Below are 25,105 nucleotides of genomic sequence, written 5' to 3'. Positions count from 1 at the left end.
TTCGGCGGGGCCTCCTCGCTTGCTAAGCCATCTGCCTATAAGTTAACTTCTTAATGTTACTGCATTCGGACTTAGGTTTGAATCAAAGTGTCAGTTATGCTAACCCATCCTAGCTAAGCCTTCCTTCCCCCAGCCTGCCTTGTCTTGTTACTTCTGCCTTAAAATTTGCTTTGATTCGAAGATCTTTCAGTCCTATAATTGTGGCTTGCTGAACCTGTAAATTTTAAAATCGTTGTTGCTTTCTTGTTCCAAAATATTTAGTGCAAAAAGGGCTCTCCAATTCCTTTATCGTAAGCATGGACCTGTAAATTTTAAAATATTGTTGCCTTTCCTCTCTGAAAAACGGCTAATGGCAAAGAGACTCTCCAGATTGGTGAAATAAGAAACATGTACATCTTAAAAATTTTGTTACCGTTCCTGTTTGAGAAAGTGCTAAGGGCTTCAGATTGTCAAATGGTGAACTTGTAACAATGGCTCAAATGGATCTGAGCATCATGGGACCTAACAGCACACACACCCATGCCCCAGGCAGGATTCGAACCGTAGCAGCCGCGCGGTTCCAGACGGGAGCGACTAAGACCGCTGGGCCACAGTGGCCAGCGATGAACTTGTAAAACTTTGAATATCGTTACCTTGCTGTTTGAAAAGTTGTTAATAACAAAGAGTTCCTCCAGTTTTGTGAAATGTTGTACCCGCGAATTTTAAAAAAAAGGATTATCTTTCGGTTTCTAAATTGCTAGCGCCAAAAGCGCCCTCAAATTATTTTAATCGTAATCCTGAAATTTTTCTAAGTATGGGACACTTTCCTTGTTTGAAGTTTACTATCTAACGAGTGGTTCTCAAATTGTTATGCTAATGCTCTTCGATGCTCTTTGTGTAATTGTAGAGGAGTCACATTTGCCTGGTTGAACTTGTACGAGTGCCGAAAGCGCTCTCGAGCTATATTTTACGATATTTTATAGAGGCATTACTTTCATATATATCTATATAATAGGATCTGCTTCGAGGGGTATTTAAATCGCCTTACGTAGCTCGTGTTAACATGCCTGAAATTTCCTGTTCTGTCAGGGTTACTTTATTGTAAGTTTGTCTTTCTGGTTTTTCACCCAGAAATCAGTCTGAAATAGCTACTATTGCATTGTATGTTATTGATGTTTTACGTAGGAGTATATCTTGTTGAATAAAGGGGACCAACTACTCTGAAGTAACAGTGACTTTTCCTAAACTCAGCCTGCACCTTCCTCCCTACCCTCAAGTTGTTGTATCTTGCGGCGTCCACTGAGATCTCACCTAGAACGCTGACTTCCCTGTTGTGTATTTAACTGGTCAACCGACCAATGGTCTCTACAGGGGAATGGACCGACTTGTTCATATATTCAGTGATACACATTCTTTCCGATCCTCGAGTTTACCTTCAGTGGTTGTCAATGCACAAACATTTTTTATTTATTTATTGCTTATTTATCCTGATCAGAATATTTCCTTAAGGGCTTCTCTTACATCTTTTCCAGGAACAACACATACCAAAAATGTTACCAAACGTTCTCAACAATAATAATAATAATACGAGGGGAGTTCAATAAGTCAGGTGAAACATTATTTTGCCGTCCGAATTCGGGTGATAAAATACGGAATTTGTTGTGCAACATCGTAGAATATTCCAGCTTCGGACTCTAGTTTCATGATGTTCTGATATGTGGCGGCGCTATACATAGCCTTCGAAATGGCGTCTGTAACGGAGGTGCGTCCCGAGGATAGAGCTGTGTTTAAGTTTCTTCTGGAGGAAAACCAGAGCGTCGCAGGTAGTCACAGGCACTTGCAGGCACGTGTCATGTTAATAAAAGGTCTCTGTGCAAGATATTACATTACACAAAATATTACATGACACTTCATCTACATCTACATGACTACTCTGCAATTCACATTTAAGTGCTTGGCAGAGGGTTCATCGAACCACAATCATACTATCTCTCTACTATTCCACTCCCGAACAGCGAGCGGGAAAAACGAACACCTAAACCTTTCTGTTCGAGCTCTGATTTCTCTTATTTTATTTTGATGATCATTCCTACCTATGTAGGTTGGGCTCAACAAAATATTTTCGCATTCGGAAGAGAAAGTTGGTGACTGAAATTTCGTAAAAAGGTCTCGCCGCGACGAAAAACGTCTTTGCTGTAATGACTTCCATCCCAACTCGTGTATCATATCTGCCACACTCTCTCCCCTATAACGCGATAATACAAAACGAGCTGCCCTTCTTTGCACCCTCTCGATGTCCTCCGTCAATCCCACCTGGTAAGGATCCCACACCGCGCAGCAATATTCTAACAGAGGACGAACGAGTGTAGTGTAAGCTGTCTCTTTAGTGGACTTGTTGCATCTTCTAAGTGTCCTGCCAATGAAACGCAACCTTTGGCTCGCCTTCCCGACAATATTATCTATGTGGTCCTTCCAACTGAAGTTGTTCGTAATTTTAACACCCAGGTACTTAGTTGAATTGACAGCCTTGAGAATTGTACTATTTATCGAGTAATCGAATTCCAACGGATTTCTTTTGGAACTCATGTGGATCATCTGACACTTTTCGTTATTTAGCGTCAACTGCCACCTGACACACCATACAGCAATCTTTTCTAAATCGCTTTGCAGCTGATACTGGTCTTCGGATGACCTTACTAGACGGTAAATTACAGCATCATCTGCGAACAACCTAAGAGAACTGCTCAGATTGTCACCCAGGTCATTTATATAGATCAGGAACAGTAGAGGTCTCAGGACGCTTCCCTGGGGAACACCTGATATCACTTCAGTTTTACTCGATGATTTGCCGTCTATTACTACGAACTGCGACCTTCCTGACAGGAAATCACGAATCCAGTCGCACAACTGAGACGATACCCCATAGCTCCGCAGCTTGATTAGAAGTCGCTTGTGAGGAACGGTGTCAAAAGCTTTCCGGAAATCTAGAAATACGGAATCAACTTGAGATCCCCTGTCGATAGCGGCCATTACTTCGTGCGAATAAAGAGCTAGCTGCGTTGCACAAGAGCGATGTTTTCTGAAGCCATGCTGATTACGTGTCAATAGATCGTTCCCTTCGAGGTGATTCATAATGTTTGAATACAGTATATGCTCCAAAACCCTACTGCAAACCGACGTCAATGATATAGGTCTGTAGTTAAATGGATTACTCCTTCTACCCTTCTTGAACACTGGTGCGACCTGCGCAATTTTCCAATCTGTAGGTACAGATCTATCGGTGAGCGAGCGGTTGTATATGAGTGCTAAGTAGGGAGCTATAGTATCAGCGTAATCTGAAAGGAACCTAATCGGTATACAATCTGGACCTGAAGACTTGCCCGTATCAAGCGATTTGAGTTGCTTCGCAACCCCTAAGGTATCTACTTCTAAGAAACTCATGCTAGCAGATGTTCGTGTTTCAAATTCTGGAATATTCCATTCGTCTTCCCTGGTGAAGGCATTTCGGAAAACTGCGTTCAATAACTCCGCTTTAGCGGCACAGTCGTCGATAACAGTACCATCGGCACTGCGCAGCGAAGGTATTGACTGCGTCTTGCCGCTTGTGTACTTTACATACGACCAGAATTTCTTCGGATTTTCTACCAAATTTCGAGACAATGTTTCGTTGTCGAACCTATTAAAGGCATCTCGCATCGAAGTACGTGCCAAATTTCGCGCGTCTGTAAATTTTAGCCCATCTTCAGGATTTCGCGTTCTTCTGAACTTCGCATGCTTTTTCCGTTGCCTCTGCAACAGCGTTCGGACCTTTTTTGTGTACCACGGGGGATCCGTTCCATCTCTTACCAATTTATGAGGTATGAATATCTCAATTGCTGTTGCTACTATATCTTTGAATTTGAGCCACATCTCGTCTACATTCGCATAGTTAGTTCGGAAGGAACGGAAATTGTCTTTTAGGAAGGCTTCTAGTGGCACTTTATCCGCTTTTTTAAATAAAATTATTTTGCGTTTGTTTCTGATGGATTTGGAAGAAATGGTATTGAGCCTAGCTACAATGACCTTGTGATCACTAATCCCTGTATCAGTCATGATGCTCTCTATCAGCTCTGGATTGTTTGTGGCCAAGAGGTCAAGTGTGTTTTCGCAACCATTTACAATTCGCGTGGGTTCGTGGACTAACTGCTCTAAATAATTTTCGGAGAATGCATTTAGGACAATCTCGGAAGACGTTTTCTGCCTACCACCGGTTTTGAACGAGTATTTTTGCCAACATACCGAGGGTAGGTTGAAGTCCCCACCAACTATAACCGTATGAGTGGGGTATTTATTTGTTACGAGACTCAAACTTTCTCTGAAGTGTTCCGCAACTGTATCATCGGAGTCTGGGGGTCGGTAGAAGGAGCCAATTATTAACTTAATTCGGCTGTTAAGTATAACCTCCACCCACACCAATTCGCACGGAGTATCTACTTTGACTTCACTACAAGATAAACCACTACTGACAGACACCAACACTCCACCACCAATTCTGCCTAATCTATCTTTCCTGAACACCGTCTGAGACTTCGTAAAAATTTTTAATTTTTTTTGGGTGAGGGGGGGGGGGGGGGGGGGAAATTACCCACTTACTACATCCAAAAATTAATCTAGTGAGTAGAAGGAGTTGCCATTCAGAAATTCTTTTAATTTCCTTTTAAATGCTATATGGCTATCTGTCAGACTTTTAATGCTATTAGGTAAGTGACCAACGACTTTTGTGGCCGCATAATTAACCCCCTTCTGAGCCAAAGCTAGATATAACCTTGAGTAGTGAAGATCATCCATTCTCCTAGTGTTGTAGCCGTGTACACTGCTATTACTTTTGAATTCTTTCGGATTGTTAATAACAAATTTCATAAGTGAATATATGGTCTGTGAGGTTACAAGGAAGATCCCTAGCTCTTTAAATAAATGTCTGCAGGGTGATCTTGAATGAACTCCAGCAATTATTCTGATTACACGCTTTTGTGCAATGAACAATCTTTTACTCAATGGTGAGTTACCCCAGAATATGATGCCATACGAAAGCAGAGAATAAAAATAGGCGTGGTATGCAAATTTACTGAGATGTATATCGCGAAAATATGCAATGAACCTAATAGCATAAGTAGCTGAACTCAAACGTTTCATCAGTATCCTACAATCACTGCATTTCGTTGCCATCAGGGCAGTGTATCGGTCCTCAATATCACAAAATTTCCCAATTTCCAACGATTTGGTCGCTCCTACACCTGCCATGGTTCAAACGGATATCAACAGGGTTTTTTTTAAATAGGAACCCACATTTTTAATTTCATATTCGTGTAGTACGTAATGAAATATGTTTTAGTTGGACCATTTTCGCTTTGTGATGGATGGAGCTGTAATAGTCACAAACATATGGTTCACAATTTTAGACGAACAGTTGGTAGTAGGCAGGTTTTTTAAATTAAAATACAGAACGTAGGTACGTTTGACCATTTTATTTCGGTTGTTCGAAAGTAATACATGTACCTTTGTGAACTTACCATTTCTGAGAACGGATGCTGTTACAGCGTGATTACCTGTAAATACCACATTAATACAGTAAATGTCCAAAATGATGTCCGTCAACCTCAATGCATTTGGCAATACGTGTAACGACATTCCTCTCAACAGCGAGTAGTTTGCCTTCCGTAATGTTCGCACATGCATTGACAATGCGCTGACGCATGTTGTCAGGCGTCGTCGGTGGATCACGATAGCAAATATCCTTCAACTTTCCCCACAGAAATAAATCCGGGGACGTCAGATCCGGTGAACGTGCAGGCCATGGTGTGGTGCTTCGACGACCAATCCAACTGTCACGAAATATGCTATTCAATATCACTTCAACCGCACGCGAGCTATGTGCCGGGCATCCATCATGTTGGAAGTACATCGCCATTCTGTCATGCAGTGAAACATCTTGTAGTAACATCGGTGGAACAGTACGTACAAAATCAGCATACATAGCACAATTTAGATTTCCATCGATATAATGGGGGCCAATTATCCTTCCTCCCATAATGCCGCACCATACATTAACCCACCAATGTAGCTGATGTTCCATTTGTCGCAGCCATCGTGGCTTTTCCATTGCTCATTAGCACATGTTATGCCGGTTTACGTAACCGCTGTTGGTGAATGACGCTTCGTCGCTAAATAGAACGCGAGTAAGAAATCTGTCATCGCCCCGTAATTTCTCTTGTGCCCAGTATCAGAATTGTACAGGACGTTCAAAGTCGTCGCCATGCAATTCCTGATGCATAGAATTATGGTACGGGTGCAGTCGATGTTGATATGTAGCATTCTCAACACCGACGTTTTTGAGGTTCCCAATTCTCGCGCAATTTGTTTGCTACTGATGTGCGGATTAGCCACGATAGCAGCTAAAACACATACTTGGACATCATAATTTGTTGCAGGTCGTGGTTGACGTTTCACGTGTGGCTGAACACTTCCTGTTTCCTTAACTAACGTAACGGTCCGGACACATGGATGATGTCGTCCAGGATACTGAGCAGCATACATAGCAGACGCCGGTTGGGCATTTTGATCACAATAGCCATATATCAACACGATACCGACTTTTTCCGCAATTGGTAAACAGTCCATTTTAACACGTGTAATGTTTCACGAAGCATATACCGTCCACAGTGGCGGAATGTTACGTGGTACCAAGTGCTTATACTTTTGTTACTATTACAGCGCCATCTATCACAAAGCGAAAAAAGTGGTCCAACTAAAACATTCATATTTCTTTACGTACTACACGAATAGTAATAAAAATGTGGGTTCCTATTAAAAAAAAAACCGGAGATGATCTCCGTTTGACCTATGGCAGCGCCATCTAGCGGGCCAAACATAGTGGCATCTGGTTTCCCCCTTCAAGCTAGACGAGTTTCGTTCTTTGTAGTTTTTTCGTTTGATTCTTATTTCGTGAGATATTTGGCCCGGTCACAATCAGTGGACCACCCTGTATATGTCAATCATCCAAGAAAGTAAAGCCCACAACTATTTCTTGTTTCGAATATTTATTCTGTATATGGCAATATTCTTATCCATCCTATCCACTCTCACTCTTCAAAACGTACCCTTTCCTTTCCAGCTTGTTCTCGCTTTTAAGAAATGAGGCAAGGTTTGGGAACTCTGTTTTCTCTAGTAATGCTTGTTCAACCATAGCATTCATGTCTTAGGAAAGACAGAACAGCAGATTCTGTAAAGATGTAGTCAAAGAAGAAATAGGCTGACAATTGGTTTACTTCCAGTATCAAGTAATGTATCATAGCTATGAGTGGAACAATGGACTTACCAAACTGTTCTTCATATCGTGTATTTGTATATGGTAGTTTTCCTTCATAAAAGGAAAAATTTACAAGATATTCATGTTTTACATCCAAATCGTATTGGTTTCCTCTTGATAAATTGGTTCCAAGAGTGTATTCCAAAATATTTTATCACTGATTCATCACAAGACGATGTTGCTGAGGAACAGAAAGCTTACTACATTTGTCTGTAACTCATTCAAAAATTTTTCACAGCTTCTTCTTTTCATGGATTTGGTTATCTTTATTACAGTGCAGACTTCTGAGAATTTCTTCAAAATGATTTCTTCTCATGGTATTATATACAAACTCGTTTCTGATATCCAAATTTGAATCTTGGTACAACCTCTTACTGGGAAGAGCATTATGACTACTTAGAATGAGGATGCCAAAGAAACTTCTCATTTATGTATAAGTTTTGTTAGGATTCGGAAAGTTCTTAAAAAGTGAATTTTCCTCTAACTCGTCAACTAGGAATTTTATAAGATCATCATCGAAGAATAAGTCGTACATTTTCTCAGCAGACTGATCAACACACGTGCAAAAGCTTAAATCAGGAAAATGTTTAAAATTTGTAGTTTTTGCGCCATGAACCCATGTTTTCTGTTTACGTCTTGTTCTGTAATCTGAAGATCTGAATTTTGTTTCTATTTGCATATCTGTTAATCTTATATCAGCTTCGACCCGAAGTTGTTGAGTGTTTAAATTATCTCGTATTTTCCCTTCACCCTCACACCGGAATCATCATCAGTTAAAATGAATAACTGAGGGGGTGGCATGTAAATTCCATCAGCTTGAGAAGCGTTTGTTTCCTCAAACAGGTTCTCTAAGACATCCTGCATAGTCAAACCTGATTTTAAAGATTCCACGAGGCTTCTGCTATGAAATAAAAAAGGAAAAGAAACGGAATCATTTTGACACTGTAACTGCACAGTGTGTCCATATGGCCACAGCTGAAGTACTCACTTCAGAAACAGAAAATGAACCGATGGATAACAATTACTCTAAAACGAATCTCTCAATGAACATATTTAGATTTATTCCAAACAATTTACTTGTAAAAAGAAAGAAGTTCTTAGAATAAAATTTTCACTATGCAGCAGAGTGATATGAGTCTTCCTGGCAGATTAAAACTGCGTCCCGGATGGAGACTCGAACTTGGGACTTTTGCCTTTCACGGGCAAGTGCTCTCCCAACTGCCAAAAAGTTACATATCAGGGCACACTCCGCTGCAGAGTGAAAATTCATTCTGGAAACACTACCTCAGGCTGTGGCTAAGCCATATCTCTTCGACATCCTTCTTCCATAAATGCTAGTCCCGCAAGTTTCGCAGGAGAACTTTTGCGAAGTTCAGAAGGTAGATCAGAAATTGGTGGAAGCTAAGCTTTGAGGGCTGATCGTGAGTCGTGCTTGGGTAGCTCAGTTGGAGAGCTCTTGGGTGGGAAAGGTAAAGGAGTTTGAATCTCGGTCCGGTACACATTGTAATCAGTCAAGAAGTTTCAAAGAAGTTCTTCATGAAACAGTACTTCCTTCACACCACTATACTCCATCGCTGTCATCAAAGCACTACCTACAGTACAGACGGTCATAAAAATAGTGAGAATGGTATCAATGAAGTATTAAAACAATGAATGTAGAAATAAAAGCCTCTCTGACAAGAATATATGGTTGACGATGGTAAAAATAATTGTAAGATGACAATGAAAAAGGACAAAACTATTCAACACCTGTGTACACTTGGATACTCTGGGAAGTTAAGTGTATTCTGATGTATCAGATCTTCATACCGAACTGCAGACGCAAAACATTAGTAATAAATAGCTTCTCTTTGCATGATAACTTCTCACTGTTGCAGATAAGGTAGGTCGCCAAGTGCTATTTCGATTATGTGTTTCGGATTGATCTCGCAGGTTACTGGGATGCTAGGCCGGCCTTTGCAGTCAAAGAAGAAGGCCATCATGGCTTCCACTAGGAAGTTCTTTCGTGTCCTCCATACAGTACCCATCTCTCCTCATGCGATTTTCACATTTTTGGAGAACTGAAGAAAGACATTAGTGGCCTTCGATTTGTCTCCGACGAAGAGGTGAGTGCCGGGGTACAATCATGATTCCATACTGAATGAATCTTGTCTCGTTGGAACCTTCGTACTTCAATTGAAATTTTCCGTTCCGTATAAATTTCGGCCATGAGTTAATATTTATACTTCAATTATATATTCTACATCTGCAAATAGTTTTGTACATAGTTGATCATCCAAACACTATTTTTCTAATAATATATTTTTTCATATTGGTGCACTTAGCAACATCGATCTTCAAGCATGAAACTTAGTAATCACAATTGTAAACTCTTATTAGTCAAAAACCAGTTTACACTAAAACTAATATTATTATTCTTTAGTTTTCATGTAAACAAAATTTCTGATTTCATTTTCAATTTATCTAGTATAACTATCTATAATTAATCGACAATTATACAAAGACAATAATCTGGTAGTTTATATATTATCAAAATTAACAGCCTCCATTATTAATTACTTGGTGTACGTATTTTATATAAATATTTTCAGTAAATATAATTTAAATTATACCAGAAAAGATATTTTAATTAAGGTGGTCATAATAATAATAATTTGACTGTACCTTGTTCCAGGAGGTTCTTATTTATTTATTTTTGTTTTACGCAATCAAATTGAGGAGAAAATCTCAAAGGTCATGGAACATGTCAGTACATGAAATTACAACCTAAAAGTAACAATAATTTGACTGTACCCTGATCCAGGAGGTACTTTTTTTGTTTTACGCATTTACTTCCGTAGAAACAAATGGTTGAAATGGCTCTGAGCACTATGGGACTCAACTGCTGTGGTCATCAGTCCCCTAGAACTTAGAACTACTTAAACCTAACTAACCTAAGGACATCACACACATCCATGCCCGAGGCAGAATTCGAACCTGCGACCGTAGCAGTCGCACGGTTCCGGACTGCGCGCCTAGAACCGCGAGATCACCGCGGCCGGCTAAACAAATTGAGGAGAAAATCTCAGAGATCATAGAACATATAAGTACATGAAATTACAACCTAAAAGTAATAATGGTCAAAATAGAACATTTATGATTCCAATAAAGGACAAGCCATAAGTTTAAATAAGCACAATGAACAATATAACATGAGAATCACTTTAATTTTCCAAGGAACTCCTCGACAGAATAGGAGTGCCCCATGAGAAAACTCTTCAGTTTCTATTTGAAAGTGCGTTGATTACTGGTAAGATTTTGAATTCTTGTGGTAGCTAATTTGAAAATGGATGCATCAGTATACTACACACCTTTCTCCACGAGAGCCAAAGTGCAATCCAAATGCAGATTGGATTTCTACACAGTATTATTAACTGAGTGAAAAAGCTGCTTATTCTCGGGAGTAAGCTTGTATTATTAATAAGAAACGACAGGAAAGAATATGTGTATTGAGAGGCCAACGTCAGAGTACCCAGACCAGTGAACAGTGTCGACAAGGGGTTCGCGAAATCACCTCACTTATTTCCCGAACTGCCCGTTTCTGAGCCAATAATATCCTTTTAGAATTGAAAGAGTTACCCCAAAATATAATACCATACGACATAAGTGAATGAAAATAAGCAAAATAGGCTACTTTTCGTGACGAACGATCACTTACTTCAGATACCGTTCGAATAGTAAAAATGGCAGCACTGAATCTTTCAACAAGATGCTGAATGTGAGCTATCCATGACAATTTATATCTATGTGAACACCTAGAAATTTTAATTGTTCAGTTTCACTAATCATATGCCCACTCTGTGAGATTAAAACGCCGGGTTTTATTCAATTGTGTATTACAAACTGTAAAAACTGACTCTTACTGTGATTTAGCGTTAGTTTATTTTCTACATGCCATGAACTTATGTCATGAGCTGCACTATTTGAAAGAGAGCCTTGACTACCAAGCTAGTGCCATCAGCAAGCAGGAATATTTTAGAATTACCTATAATATTAGAGGGCATATCAATTATATAAATAAGGAACAGGAGTGGCCCCAACGCTGATCCCTGGGTCACCCCCCACCCTCTCCCCGCCACCCATTTGACTGTGCTCCACTCAGATCCCAGACCCAGATCAAAGAAGCCAGTCTCAACACACTGGATAATGACCTTTTGCTATTGTTAAAGCAAGAGAAGCCATATTTTCAATACATAATGTAATTTTGGGAGCAAGCGCGAAATTATACAAACGTTGAAAGCACTAGAATAGTTAGTTTAATATAAGATATTTACTTTCTGTACATCTACGAACATTTTGATCGTAAGGGATTATAGCAGGCAATCTCAAACCAATTTTCCATGAAGGCCTTGACCATCTTGTCATATAGCCGAATAAATGCATTAACAGTTTGGCGATTACTTTTGAAACAAGAATCATTTTCCTTCCATTTTTCCATCTGTCTCATTTTGTTTTAACTGCTCTTTATGTATGTAATAAAGTTATATATATATATATAATTCATTTATCAAATTTACTTTAATTCATTATTATATTAAATCATGTTAACATACTAAGCAATGCAATGTGTTCTGGTAAATATATCTAAGAGAATTATTGATGTTTTCACTGATTTTATACTGTCAATTGTTGACGTTGTACGTGAAAGACAACAGGTGTCAGAATATGGAGCTTTGGTTCTGAAAGATGGAGTGTTCTATCATAGCCTTCAAGTCTCTTTGTGACAGCTTTCGGTTACTGCATGAGTGGCTGATGCTATTGCTAACGAAACAGCAATGAGTTAGCTATTAAGCGATTGTTGGTGCTCCGGAGTTAGGATCTACGTCTAATTTGCGGAAAGGTAGGAAGAACGGCATGTGGCCGCATTTAGCCATTGTAGATCATAACAACGCATTTATCTACTATCTCCATGACACATTCTAGCCAACATAATGGTACCCCATCCAGAAAGTGAAATAGTGAGCTGAAATCATAACGATTACTACTGTCGATTGTATATAAGTAGCTAACGTCGTAATATTGACTCCGACCTTTAATGTTTAACCAAGAAGTAATAATTGTTACGGAAGTCCGCATATATTCCCACGTAGATCATTATAGCCCTTTCTGCCCGAACCCAAACGATCATGTGTGTTCGGTTTTTATTTTTTTCTGGCGTACAGAGTCTCTTGCCTTTCTTCTAACCGACCTGTTACGACTGTGCACGTTATGCGCTACAGATTTCTCATGATTATGCTGCCACTCGTATATGTAATTGAGTTATGTTAGGATGAAAGTATCGGTGGATCGCAATTACGTTAAACTGAGTGGTTTCGGTGATCTGCTGGGAATGGATGTGTGGAAATGAATATATAATATTGTATTATGGACAATAATTAGCAATCTCATGTCCATGCATAATAATTATGTGTTAAATTTTTACTAGTACTATCGTGCGAATGAGGCGTTTAGTGCGCAGCTTTAGCCTTGAATGTACGCCTTGAATGTGTATTCGCTCAGTCACCATATAGAGGTGGAACAGAAGATCAGATTCGTTCTCTGCTAGAGGATTCTGTACTGAGCGCCGTTTTGAGAGTGTTTAATGAACTTCGTAGATACCTAGGTTATCAGCTGCCGGTTTCTTTACAGAGAGCACCGCTGTGAAAACCGAATGGTGAGAAAGAACATTATGGAGCTTCTCAAATTTGGGTTTCCTCTGTCAGAGACTCTTTTGGATTATCCAGACGGGAACTGGAGGATGGAAGAGTGGAGGCACTGTTAAATGGACCAGCACCTTAAGGTATTTGTAAGATTTTTTTAATAACTAAGTTATACCCATATATAAATAAAAGAGTGTACTTTTGTTTGTTTGTAATTCATATACATCTATAGTTCCATACCAATATTGATGAAATTTTGCACCCTTTGCCTTCCACACAAGGTGACGACCTCTGTCTACATAAGATATGCTAATGTGACATGAAACATGAGTGTATGTATGTATGTAACATATAAACGGGAAAAGTTGTTACCAAGAAGTCTAAAAGTTCTGGGCCGATTTACTTGAAATTTCTACACTGTCCCCTAACGAACATTTGGATAGAAACAGGCTATATATGTTTTTAATACACACAGCTAATAAATATGTATATAAAATATGTAAAGGAGAAACTTTGTTACTCAACATCTTGAAAAGTACTTGATCGTTTTACTTCAGAGTTCTTGGCCGATTTACTTCAAATGTGCACATTCATATCAAACAATTAAGAAAATTAACGGAAAATTAAATGCCTTACGAACGAAAGATATCGTGGAAAACTGACTGTAATTCATATCGCGAGAATAAATTACAGCGGCAATATCCTTCTTGGAGACAGTAGCATCAGACCGCAATAGACAGCGGGAAGAGCGAAATCTCGAGAAGCTGACAGAAACACGATTGCTGATTCTTATTTATTGATTAGTTACCGTTCGACATGTGACATACAAGTTAGACGATATTTTAGTCCGTGTTTAACGGTTTTTTATTTCTAAGATCCACAATGCCATACAAAATAAAACAGTTCGTGGGTATCGTACTAACAAAAGACACAAGGTCGCGTGCCGATCAAAAGATCGAACCTCACATTAATCGTAGTGTGGCGTAAAATCTTCGAACATTTAGAGTCCTGTTCAAATACTGTCCTTCTTGAAACAGATAAAACTGAGCTGCAATAATGGAAAACGAATTTCTCTAAAAACACGCAATTAGATACTTATCGCAAAATGTAGCAACGGATGACGCAATTGGTCGTCTTTTCATACAGGTAGAGACGTATTCACTCGTTGCATTTAGTTGGCACCAAGGGATTCAAATATGCCTTTCCATATAACACGATTGAAGTTTCCAATGGAGCTTGCATTCGCTATCTTCATCTACATGGCTACTCCGTAAATCACACTTAAGTGACTGGCAGAGGGTTCATCGAACCAACTTCACAATAATTCTCTACTGTCCCACTCTCAAACAGCGAGCGGAAATAGCGAACACCTATATCCTTCGGTGCATCCTTTGATTTTTCTTATTTTATTATGTTGATCGTTTCTCCCTATGTACGTTGGCTTCAGCAAAATATTTTCACTTTCTGAGGAGAAAGTTGAAATTTTGTCAGAAGATCCCGCCGCAACGAAAAACGCCTTTGTTTTAAAGGTGTCCTCCTAAATCCTGTGCTATGTCAGTGACACTATCTTCCATATTTCACGTTGGTAAAAAACTTCTGCTCTTCTTTGAGGTTCCTCGAAGTTTTCCGTTACTCATATCTACTAAGGATCCATACCGCGCAGCAGTACTCCAAAAGAGGACTGATAATCGTAGTGCAGGCAGTCTCTTTAGTAAAAATGTTGTGTCTTCTAAGTCTTTGTTTACCTTTCCCGACAACATCTCCTATGTGTTCTTTCAAGCATAAGTTGTTTGTAATTATAATTGCTAGGTATTTACTATTTACTTGAATTTACGAGCTTTAGCCTTCATTGATTTATCGTGTGACCGATGTTCATGGAGAGAACTCATATGGACGACCTCACACATTTTATTACTTAGAGTTAATTGCCAATTTTCGCATCATACAGATATTTTATCGAAATCGTTTTCAAATTTGTTTTGATCTTCTGATGACTGTACTAGTCGATAAACGACAGCATCATCTGCAAACAACCTAAGACGGATGCTCAGATTGGCTCCTAAATCCTTTATATACTAAATAAGGAACAGCAGACGGGATATAAAATTACCTCGGGGAACACCAGAAATCAGTTCTGTTTTACTCGATGACTTCCCGTCAGTTGCTGTGTGAGCTGTGACCTTCTTGACAGGAAATCACGAATCCAGTCACATAACTGAAACTATATTCCATAGGCACGCAATTTCACTACAAACTGATTGTGTGGTACAGTGTCAAAAGTCTTCTGGAAATCTATAAATACGGAATCAATTTGAAATCCCTTACCGATACAATCAACACTTTGTATGAGTAAACAGCTAGTTGTGCTTCAAAACAACGATTTTTCTAAATCCACGTTGACTGAGTGTCAATAGGCCGTTCTCTTCTAGGTTGTTCATAATGTTCGAACACAATATATGTTCGAGAATCCTCCTGCATATCGACGTTAATGTTATGGGCCTGTAATTTAGTGGATGGCTCCTACTGCCTTTCTTGACTATTGGTTTGATCTGTGAAACATTCCAATCTTTGGGTACGGATATTTCGTCGATGGAGCGGTTGTATATGATTGTTAAGTACGGAGCTACTGCATCAGTATAATCTGAAAGGAACCTAACTGATATACAGCCTTCACCAGAAGAATTACTTTTATTGAGTGATTTAAGTTGCTTCACTACTCCGAGGATATCTACTTCTAAGTCATTCATGTTGGCAGCTGTTCTTGATTCGAATTCGGGAGTATTTACTTCGTCTTCCAGATGGTGAACGAATATTGGAAGGCTGTGTTTAGTAACTCCGTCGTCGATTGTGTTTCCGTTGCTATCGCGCATTGATTGTGTCTTGCCAATAGAATACATGCCGTTATGACTATCAACAAGGCACAAGGTCAGTTATTTCGTGTGGAAGATAGTAGACATCCCGGTAAACGTCGGGCGTTGCAGCTAGTAAAATAATGAAATATATCTGTTTCTTTTAGGACTAGCAGATAGTTAGGGATTTGTCATTACGCTGTTATTAGTAGCTACAGTTATGCTACATATGTCGCTAGGTAACCTCGAGAGTTACATTATTCATTTTTTTTGTACCTGTTTACGTAAAATGCTCCCCATTTTAATCTACTTGACAGAATAATGAACAGCCTTACATAACAGATAAGTAAGCCTTTACAACTATTCTTGTGTGGCAGTTAACTTACAAACAACAGAGTTTTTCTATGTCCGCTAGCAACCAGCTAGACGTTCTCACTAAATTGTAACATCTCTGACAGTTATCAAGTTACTGCACATTACTAAGTAATCAGCAGCATCTTGCATACGTATATACATTCTCCCATACAGGGCAGTCTTAATGGCGATGATACAGGCTCACATTTCATGTTGGTGCACTTTTTATTGCATTATGTTTTACAGTGTAAAAACAAGCACCTCAGTAGCACTACGTAACAACTAAATATGTTTTTAAAACTATTTCTGTGTGTCAGTTAACTTGTAAGCAATACTTCAGAGCAACAAGCTGGACATATTTCGTTGCATAGTAACATCTTTTACGGTGATCGATATGCTGCACGTTGCTAAGTAGCCAACAGCGTGATGCACGTGAAGGTGGTTCTGTAGATGGCAGTGAAGTAGCGATGGTCTCGGCTTTTAAATTTATGTTCATTTTCGTTTCAACGTGTTATATTTTACAGTAAAAACCGAAAATAAGCAACTTCAGCCGACATTATAATTAGATACCAAAAGGAAGCTGATAAAAAAAGAAAAAAATGTAAACACGTTGTACACGTTGCTAAGTGACCAGTGACGCCTTATAGATATATACTGCCCATAGAGGGTGCTGTACTTCATCTGATTTTTATTGTGTGCTATTTTATGTTCTAATTCTTTTCTTCACGAACATAATGGTGGTTAATCATACAGCTAATACTGTAAATAGATATCGGAAGTTAGTAACCAAAGTTCTATGTCATGTATTCAATAAGCATTCGTTCTGTTGATTACGAATGACATGTGGAGTGGATTACGGGGCGGAACTTCCACTATTGAACCACAACACATCGTTATTTATCGAGCAATAGAGACCATCTGGAGAAAAAAATGTTCAAATGTCTTATGGGAATTAACTGCTAATGTCATCAGTCCCTAAGCTTACACATACTTAACCTAAATTATCGTAAGGACAAACACACACACACCCATGCCCGAGGGAGGACTCGAACCTCCGCCGGGACCAGCCGCACATTCCATGATTGCACCGCCTAAGACCGCTCGGCTAATCCCGCGCGGCGCATCTGGAGACTTCTGCAGTCCCTTCTCAGTGGATCCGTCTCCACAAATCATCTTTAGGTATAACATTGTTTTATTTTTATTACATTGTTTACACTGTATTTTACATGTATGTCTTCCTACGTTTATACTATTCTATTTATCACAGCACGATCTGGACTGAAACTGTTCACCAATAAATGTGATTAGTGCCACCGAGACTGTTTTTTCTAAATAAACCTTTAAAAAGGTAAGAATATACAAGCCTCACCCAAAAATAGGTCAAACGATACGATAGATATAATTACTGGCCCACAGTGGATGATATTTTATCACCACGAACATGCCAAGTGAGCAGTGTAACAGCAGAACTAAATCAAACCCGAACCTCTGTCTTGTAAATGTAAAAGGATGGTTCAAACTATTTCTCTAAACTCTAACCAATCTCTACCATGTCTTTGTTTTAAAAACTTTATACATATGTTATGTTTATTACATTTTTGGGCCATAAAATTTGAATAGCAAACTGGATACCATTTCGCGAACACTTCTGTCAAATAAAAGAAAAGTAAAAACATGCTTTTATTCATTACTATTCCTTACAATATTAAATATGTTGCAGAAAGAGGACAACTGAGCTGAAATAAAACCTGAGCTACAGAATAGTGCTAGGGCATTTCCCATTAATTTTTAGTGTACTTTCTTTTTGCTATTTTTTCATCTGCTAATATGCCAATGTTTTCAGATAATTCAAATTAATTTACCATTTTCTTCTCTTTTTTTTAAGTGTTCAGAGAGATGGAAGGGGAAAGAATACAAAAAGAGTGTCCGTGTGGAAGTAGGTATCAGAAGGAATGGTGTGCACTAATGCAACTGTGCTGTTAAAGGCCAAGTGAGCTTCAGATTCGAGTCACGTGCAGACAGAGAAAGAGAGAGAGTGAGGGGACAGAGAGGTAGAAAGACAGAGGGAGGGGGACAGACAGAGAGAGAGAGAGAGTGAGGGGACAGAGAGGTAGAGAGACAGAGGAAGGGGGACAGACAGACAGCGAGAGAGAGAGAGAGAGAGAGAGAGAGAGAGAGAGAGAGAAGAGAGGTGGTTAGGATATTACACTTTCAGAAAAAAAATTAAAATAAAGGGAATCACTGTCTAGCGCAGACATGCTGGATGGCCGATGCGCTTTTGGCGACGAACCGTGAACAATTTACGCCGGTATAACGCCGCACCGCGTTCGCTTCGCCCCGCCACGAGGGTGGCACGCGGCGACAGTAGCGCCGCCGGTGGCGGCCGCGCAAAGCTAATTCCACGCGGGGAGCCGCCCCGCCCTTTGTGGGAGAGCCGCTGTCTCTGATATTACCTGTCCCCGTCCTTTGAACGCGAAATCAAAGAGCCGGCCTCGGATTTGCCTGCCATCGACTTTATCATCGGGGTAACTCGTTTTAATGCCTCTCATCCTTCCGGAAACGAAATATTCGTCCGCTTGCGCCGTCTTCTGTAGCAAAAAGGCCGGTATTAGCCCTCAGTGCCATCGGTACAGGTCTCTCTAGCCGATCACCTTGTCATTTTAGATCAATGAAATATCCACAAGTATCATAAAGAAATAAAGTAAAATGGAACCACGTGTAAAATGAATTTAACAGGGGGATGAATAGAAGAAATCGACTAATATGAAGGGAAATGGTCGCAGTTTGACGATTCGTCGATATCGAAGCCTTTTTAAGACATAATTACTGGGAGAGTAGCGCTCGTATCAAGATTATGATAGCTAAGCTTTTGGCTGTTCTTCGAGTCCTTCCATGCGCAGAGAAATACTTGAGATCTAAGTTCACTATCCTTTCTGATTCCATAGCACCGCTGGAACTATTAGGACGACTGCACAGTGGTAGAACCCACCACCCAATAACATGTCATACCATGATTCTGATATCACAGATCAGAACTTGGATTCACCAAGTTCCCATGTACTGATTAAAACCAGACTGTGGAACACAAGTCAGCCCAAGCAGCTGTCTACGACAGGGCGAGGGGACTCGTGGAATTACCAGCTACAGATCTTCTAAACGTTACTAACAGAACAATTAGTGAGGAGTGGAACACAGAATGGCAGGAGACCTCCAAATAGAAAGGGAAAAATCACACCAAAGTGAAAAATCAACGCTCCAAAAAGACTCACGAACACCACTAGCGTATTCAACCACGGTTTTCACAGGAAGCATTTACATAGTATTCGCGCGGACAAATCACCATTGTGCGAGTGTGATTACCAAGAGGATGTCACACAATTTTTTTTTTTTGGTTGAGCGTATGGTTAAAAAGTTACAAGCTATCTCCTACGACGTCTTTTCACCATCACTTGCTGTTTTTCGACGTATATCAGGGCACTACGCTGCTTGAAATACTTGAGACTGTATCATCTTTCATACGCCTTTCTTTTTGGAAGAGCACATCCTTCGACTGTACCAATCTGAGTAATCCTTTTGATAGATGTTATTTTGGGTTAGCGATTAACTATATGCCATTTAATAAATAGGGGAACATTGTTCGAGGGAAAGATGCCATATAAACATGCCCGTGCTAAAAAAAGATATGTAAGAAACGAAAGATGGAACACACATCCTTCGACTGTACCAATCTGAGTAACCCCCTTTGATAGATGTTATTTTGGGTTAGCCATTAACTATATGCCATTTAATAAATAAGGGAACATTGTTCGAGGGAAAGATGCCATATAAACATGCCCGTTCTAAAAAAAAAGATATGTAAGAAAAGAAAGATGAACACACACTGAAGAGCCAAAGAAACTGGTAAACTTACTCAGTATCGTTTTGGGCCCCCGTGAGCACCACAAAACTGCCGCGCGACGACGTGGCGTGGACTCGACTAATGTCTGAAGTAGTGCTGGAGGGAACTGACACCATAAATCTTGCAGAGCTGTCCATAAGTCCGTCAGAGTACGAGAGGGTGGAGATCTCGTCTGAAAAGCACGTTGCAAGGCATCCCAGACATTTTCAATAATGTCCATGTCTGGGGAGTTTGGTGGCCAGTCGATGTGTTTAAACTCAGAAGAGTGTTCCTGGAGCCACTCTGTAGGAAATTCTGGGGGGTGGCGCATTGTCCTGCTGGAATTGCACAAGTCCATCGGAATGTACAATGGGCATGAATGGATGCAGGTGATCAAACAGGAAGGTTAAGTATGTATCATATTTCAAAGTCATATCTGGACGTATCAGGGATCGCATATCACTCCAACTGCACACGCCCCACTCCATTACAGAGCCTCCATCAGTTTGAACAGTCCCTTGCTGACAAGGAGGTTCCATGGATTCACGAGGTTGTCTGCATACCCGTACACGTTCATCCGCTTGATACAATTTGAAACAAGTTTCTAGTCATCAACAGTCCAATGTCGATTTTGACGGACCCAGGCGTGGCGTGAAGCTTTGTGACGAAATGACTCTGAGCACTATGGGACTTAACATCTGAGGTCATCAGTCCCCTAGAACTTAGAACTACTTAAACCTAACTAACCTAAGGACATCACACACATCCATGCCCGAGGCAGGATTCGAACCTGCGACCGTAGCGGTCACACGCTTCCAGACTGAAGCGTCCAGAACCGCACGGCCACACCGGCCGGCAAGCTTTGTGACGCCTCAGCATTGAAATCTGCAGCAAATTGCGAGAGGTTGCACTTCTGACAAGTTGAGCGATTCTCTCCAGTCGTCGTTGGTCCCAACCTTGCAGGATCTTTTTCTGGCCTCAGCGATGCCGAAGATTTGACGTTTTATCGGATTCCTGATATTCATGTCAGGATCGTGAAATGGTCGTACTGGAAAATCCCGACTTCATCGCTACCTTGGAGATGCTGTGACCCATCGTTCGTGCGCCGACTATAACACCACTTCAGACTCACTCAAATCTTGATAAACTCTCATTGCCTCAACAGTAACTGATTTAGCAACTGCACCAGACACATTTCTTACACAGACATTGCCGACCGCAGCGTCGTATTCTGCCTGTTTACATTTCTCTGTATTTGAATACGCATGCCTGTACCAGTTTCGCTGGCGCTTCGGTGTATATCTATATTCTAATATTTCCTTAAGCTGTTATTCTGGGTGGACACCACGCGTGTATGTCAGACAGTAATATGTATTTGTGTAACAGTATTTTCAGTAAGAGCGCTCTGCGGAAAGCAATGTCGGCCGGTCGCGAAATGGAAACCCCAGTGAAAATGAAATCTTTTATTCGCAAACGTTAGCCACACCTTCCAGCTACCTCTCCAAACAGTCGCCTTTCCGACTTAGCAATTTTCGTGGTGTTGTACGAACTTTCCAGTACCCTCGTCACAGAAAGCAGCCGCCTTTGCTTTCCACCAATTCTCTACGTGGTCTGCCTTTCGTTGTTTGTACAAAAATGTTGTCTTCCTAGCCAGCAATTCATGTAAGCAGAGATGAATATCGGAGGGAGCCAATTAAGGGCTGTATTGTGGGTGATGAAACACATCTCCTCGAAAAAAGCTGCAGGAGCGTTATCATTGCCCCAGTAGAATGTGGCTGAGAATTGGGTTGAAGAAAGAAACGCGTGCCATTTATCTTATGTGAGTGGGTTACATAGATTCAGGCGAAATCTCTCACCACATCCACGTACTTGGCGGGAGATACTGTTGTGTTAGGAATTTCCACGTGATAACTTTGCGCTCTGAACTGAAAAGAGAGACGTGAAACGATCGACAGGCACACTAAAGGCACTGCCTAACACATCTGTGCACAGTTCGATCGGATTTTCGCAGTAGTTTCCATGTCGCGTCAAATCGCACCTTGCTTACCGACTGTGCCTCGTATATCTTCTGGAAAGGGAGGCAGTCTCTTTCATTTCTAAATTGCTCATTCTGAAAATGATACCCCTCTACACCGTAGCCTGAAAACTTCATAAATCACGGTGACATTATTTATGATTGTATAAAATTGTATTCTTTATCACGGAACTGGCCGGTCCATCCGATTCTTCATGAAAGAAGAGCTAAATAGCAATCTGTTAAAAAGGAGAGCTAATATATCAATCAATTTTAGTGGTAATCGAAGTGAGGGACTGTGAAGGTGCGAACTTAGACACGTGAATTGCAGCTAGGGAAAGCATTCACACAAACCACACACATCGAAATAATCCACAAAATTCGTATCTCCTTACGGCGCCAGTAGTTAAACACCAGCATAACGCCTGACGCAATTGTGTAAGCAAGAGTAGACGTAAATTAGTATGATCGAAATGGAATCTGAACGACGCCAGCTTTGAATACATAACCATTACTTTTGGCACTGTTATAACTCGCTCTGTGAGATTTCCAGCAGAACTATATCACACAGTTACATTACACAATTACAGCATCTCTTCTTTAGTAAACAATTACGTTACCCTCTTCTATCATGGACTTCACATTCAGAATGGGGCTTTTTTTCTGATGGTATTGTAGACAACTGCATCGATATTTTCTGCAAGGTCATAAATAAACAACATGAACAGAAATGGTGCCAGCGCACTTCCTTGTGACACACAAGAAGTTACTTCTACATCTGTCGATTGTTCAGTATCTAAAATGCGACTTCGTCACCAAGAAATTCTCAATCCAGTCACAAATAATGCCGCGCGAGGTAGCCGATCGTTCTGAGACATCTTGCCACTGTCCCGGCGGCTTCCCCCGTCGGAGGTTCGAGTCCTCTCTCGTGCATGGGTGTGTGTGTTTTCCTTAGCGTAAGTTAGTTAGGTTAGGTAGTGTGTAGGCTTAGGGACCGATGACCTTAGCAGTTTGGTCCCTTAAGAATTCACACACATTTGAACTTCATTTATTTTTTTTAAATATTCCCTGACACTCCGTATCATCGCATTTTCGATACTAAGCGTATGTGTGGTATTGAGTCAAATGCCTTTCGAAAGTCGAGACTGATCCGTGGTGTTATGCCACATGAAAGTACACTCGCCGGCACAACAGAGGGTTCTTTGGTTTGCTCCGGAAGAAGGTGCAGTCGAGCCGTACCATGTAAAACATTAGTTCACTTTGTTACAACGTACACAGCTCAACAAAAGTTTGGAACAGTATTGTAATATGTAGTCGACGACACTATAGGTCTCGCTGACCTAGGCGCTTCATGCATTATCCAGTTACAATACATATACTGGATGGTGTTTGCTACTGTCATGCTTTGAGGCCGTTTCCGAGTCATGTAAACATACCGCTGCCGCAGCGGCACACCGCGAACAGTCCAGTATCAACAACAGCTTCATTCAGTTTGTGTACAGCATTGCAGTAACATTCCACGTAGAGGAATACCACACTTTGATAGAGTCAGGGTAGTGGCTTTACTTTCAGCAGGTCATATACGGCAAAATGTTGCCGATCGGTTACATGTCACTCAAAGCGTGTGAGGTGTGGAGAATGCACAGAGAGACGGGAAATGTGGACGATAGCCCCCGAAGTGGTCGTCCTCATATGACAACGTCCATGCAGTATCATTTCCTACACTGTCGGCTAGCAGACACCTAACATCAACTGACAGAAATATTGAAAATGAATTTTCCCGGGCAACAGGGACTTGTCTCTGACCTAACATTGCATAGAATATTGTATCAGATTGACCTTAATTCCAGGAGCCCAATGAGGAGTTTTGCAGTGAATCTATGAAACCGAGGCAATCGAAGGACCTAGCCTCTTGCTCATCAGCATTGGAGCATTGCACAATGGAGTAATGCCATGTTTGCTGCCGAGACCAGGATCGGTTTGCGACCGGACACTAGACGTGTTAGGGTTTGGAGAAGCTTTAGGCGTCGCCAGGAACGCCGATATTTCCATCCATTTGCAGATGGAAGTGTAATGGTCTGTGCGGTAATTCCCATCTACAGCAATTTGACTGGTCCCCACTACCTCCAAAAGGACCTACAAAAGATTGTACGGCCTCGCAGACGTGAAGTCGGTGACAACTTCGTCCTAGTCGATGACAATGCACGACTTAACAGTACGCTAGCAGTGTCTCGGTACTTTCAAAGATGCAACATCAATCGTACACATTGGCCAGCACAGTTCCCAGACATGAATGCAATGAATCATGCACGGGACTGTTGAAAGTGACCATTGCACAGCGCCTACATCCATCTGACAATCTTCAGGACCTCACTGAAGTTTCACCATTGACGAGTGGGACATTCTTTTTTCTTTTTTGAGTCATCGTTCTTCCGACTGGTTTGATGCAGCCCCCCACGTATTTTCCTCTCCTGTGCGAGCCTCAGAGTAGCACTTGCAACAACATTCTCAATTATTAGCTGGATGTATTCAAATCTCTGTTTTCCTCTAGAGTTTTTGCGCTCCACAACTCCCTCTAGTACCATGGAAGTCATTCTCTGACCTCTTAACAGATGCCCTACGATCCTGTTCCTTCCCCTTGTCAGTGTTTTCCACATATTCCGTTCCTCCCCGATTGTGAACAGAGCCTCCTCATTCCTTACCTTATCAGTCCACGTAATTTCCAACATTCGTCTGTCGATCTGTACCAACTCATACCCAGAGGTGAATTTGTTGGTCTCATCCAATGCATGGCACGTAGAGCCTGAGCATGTCTCGCAGAGCGGAAGAAAACATCCATATGGGGAGGATCTACTTAATACTAAAGACTGATAATCATCATCATGAGATAAAGATTTCACCGTTTTTGTTTTCAAGATGTACTCTTTGGAGAGAGCCTGCTTTGTTTTGTAATGATTTTTTGTAACTAACGAAAATCGTTATAATTTTGAGAAGGTGTAATGTTTATAT

Source organism: Schistocerca gregaria, chromosome 5, assembly GCF_023897955.1.
Source record: "Schistocerca gregaria isolate iqSchGreg1 chromosome 5, iqSchGreg1.2, whole genome shotgun sequence".
NCBI lineage: Eukaryota > Metazoa > Arthropoda > Insecta > Orthoptera > Acrididae > Schistocerca > Schistocerca gregaria.
The sequence above is the reverse complement of the archived record's forward strand: the minus strand, read 5'-3'. Positions refer to the sequence as shown.